A 2385-nucleotide genomic window follows, 5' to 3' on the forward strand; every position below is an offset into this window, starting at 1 on the left:
GAGGCGCGGGGCGGGGGCCGCTGCCACCCCCCGCATCCCCGTCCCGTCCGGCCCCGACACCGTCGGTCCGGTTCGGTACCGCCCCCAGCACCGCCGGCTGGTCCCCGGTACCCCCAGTTCGGGCAGGGCACCCGGGTCCGGGCCTTCCCTGTCCCGGGCATCCCCGGCGCAGTCCTGCACCACCCCGTCACCCCATTCTGGTCCGAGGGACCCCGGTCCAAGCCCTCACCATCCCTCAGTCTGGTCCCGCATAGCCCCTGGCATGCCCAGTTGAGCCTGGCACCCCCACTTTTGCCCCACACGGGGATGGGGACAGTGGCCAAGCCTAACATAGAGCATCGCCCTGGGGCCTCAGAACTGCTCCGGGGTACCCGGGTCTGTGGGCACAGCTGGGTGCAGAGCTGCTTCCAGCACCCCTGGATGCTGCCCTGGCCAGGGCTGAGCCAGGTGCTCAAGGTGTCACAGCTGGTTTCTCAGGGCATTCTGCAGCCGGTGGGACACCCCCTGCCCCACGTCCCTCCCAGCCTCCCTCGGGCTGGCCAAGCCCATCCAGGCGCTGTGAGGGCAAAGCCAACAGCCACTGGAAAGTCTGACCGCTCTCTTCTGGTTGGCATTTCTGAAGAAGAAACCCCATTAAGCTGGCGGTGGCCAGGCACCCAGCCAGGAACCCTGTGTCCAGGCTGCTCTCTGGAAGGATCAAAAATCCCCTTGCAAATCTCTTGTCACGGTGCTTCCTCCCTGACCCCAGCCTCATGTAGCGCAGCTGGAGTGAACCCTCCTATCCTGCCCCATCAGCTCTCACAGAAACAATGGGAAGGTTTAGTGCTCCTCTGACCTGGGAAGGTGCCTTTTGCCCATAAGATGTGAAGAACATGAGGCCTCAGAGGCATCCAAGGGCCCCACATCAATGGCGTGGTCCTTGCTGGCCCTCTCAGGCTGCTTTGGCAGAGGTGGGGCTGTGGGTCTCCTTCTCCATCCCGTGTCTGCAGCACCACAGGACAGAGGAAGAAGATGGAAATGGGTATTTTTGTTCCCCAAGAGGGAACTGCCTTCCTTCTTCAGTGTGAGGCTCCTTGGTAGTTCCTGCCCTCAGTTCAGAGGCAGGGAGAAGAGAACAGGGTTGATCTGTTGCAGAACCAATCATGTCTTTTAACAGCTCTTAAAAAAAAAAAAAAAAATTAAATCTCAGCCCCTCATTGGAAATGCATTTCTAGCTGCTTGCTACTTAATACCCACCAAAACTAGATGTACCATTTTCCAGCATCCCCTTAAGGCAGAAGTAACTGGGCTTCTACAAATTTCCCAGTTCTAAGAGGAATTGTTTTAAGTGTATTTTCAACTTCTTGGTAAGTGATAAGTCTTCCGCTCCCCCCAGACACCGCAGAGGTGCCCGGCAGAGCAAAGCCTTCTCTGCACCGGTCAGGCTTGGGCTCTCAGTGCCACAGTGTTCACTGCCCGACCCAGCACCTCAGGGTAGTTGGGAGCCTGCCACGTCTCTCCCGCGAGGAACCACGGCATTTCCACCCCCCTGGCACCCTGAGGAGGACATGAGCTCCAGGGGACGTCGGTGTTGCTGGCTGTGACCACGGCTCCTGAGCACGTCCAACGCCTGCAAGCTTCTGACTCAGGTCTCTCCTCTGGTCTCTCTGTGGAGATGCTGAAACGATATCCACCTCAGCTGGCTTATAGATAGCAGCTCTCAGTCGTCAAGGTTACCGCTCCCTCTGCTTTAATTAAGCGTGTAGACATGGCACAGGGTATCTTCAACAGCTGGGGGACAAGGAGAGCGGTGGGCTGGCACTCCCCAAGGGGTTTCTGAGCAGCACGATAAACCTGGGCAGATGAGACCCCCTGCAGGTCACTGCTATTACTTTAGCTGATCTCTACACTCATTAGGATTATGATTAACACACTAATGAGGCACCTTTGGCTCTCCATAGCATGGAAGGGGCAGCTGGGAGCGAGAAAAGTGACTGCATAGGTGTGATGGTGTCTTTGCAGTGATACTGCTGCTCTCCCTTCCTGGATAGGGTGGGGAAACCATGGGGTGCTTTAATATCCTGCTGGTGCACTGGCACTTTCTCATGCAGTGAGCAAAAATATTCCCCTTGGATACCAGGGAGCAGCCCCCTGTGTCTGTGTGGGCTCTACAGGGGCTCTGACTTGCTCAGAGGGTAATCGCCCTGGGCTGTTCTTGAGGGGGAGAGAAAACACCCTTACAAACCCATACAGCATTTAGACCAGACAGGTCTGGGTAGCAACGAGAGTTGAGGAATTAGAATAACTTGTGAAAGAAAGTTTTGTGCTCGAAAAAGATGGCATTGACTTCTGCCAGTATCACGCTCTCTCTTGCAGTGGCTTTATTTAGCTCCTGTCCTTTCGCTT

The 2385-nt window shown here is 56.5% G+C and overlaps 1 protein-coding gene across 1 annotated transcript in view; it reads right to left on the reverse strand.

The window, feature by feature from the left end:
* The window catches only part of LOC113482721 (hyphal wall protein 1-like), a 16537-nt gene extending 14417 nt beyond the window's left edge, over positions 1-2120 (reverse strand). The window contains exon 1 of the mRNA XM_026853693.1: positions 2117-2120. The gene's annotated coding sequence lies outside the window, so the exon portion shown is untranslated. The remainder of the gene's footprint in view (positions 1-2116) is intronic.
* Between the last annotated feature and the right edge of the window lie 265 nt (positions 2121-2385).

The sequence above is a fragment of the Athene cunicularia genome (assembly GCF_003259725.1).
Source record: "Athene cunicularia isolate RWA chromosome 8 unlocalized genomic scaffold, athCun1 chr8_part1, whole genome shotgun sequence".
Taxonomy (NCBI): domain Eukaryota; kingdom Metazoa; phylum Chordata; class Aves; order Strigiformes; family Strigidae; genus Athene; species Athene cunicularia.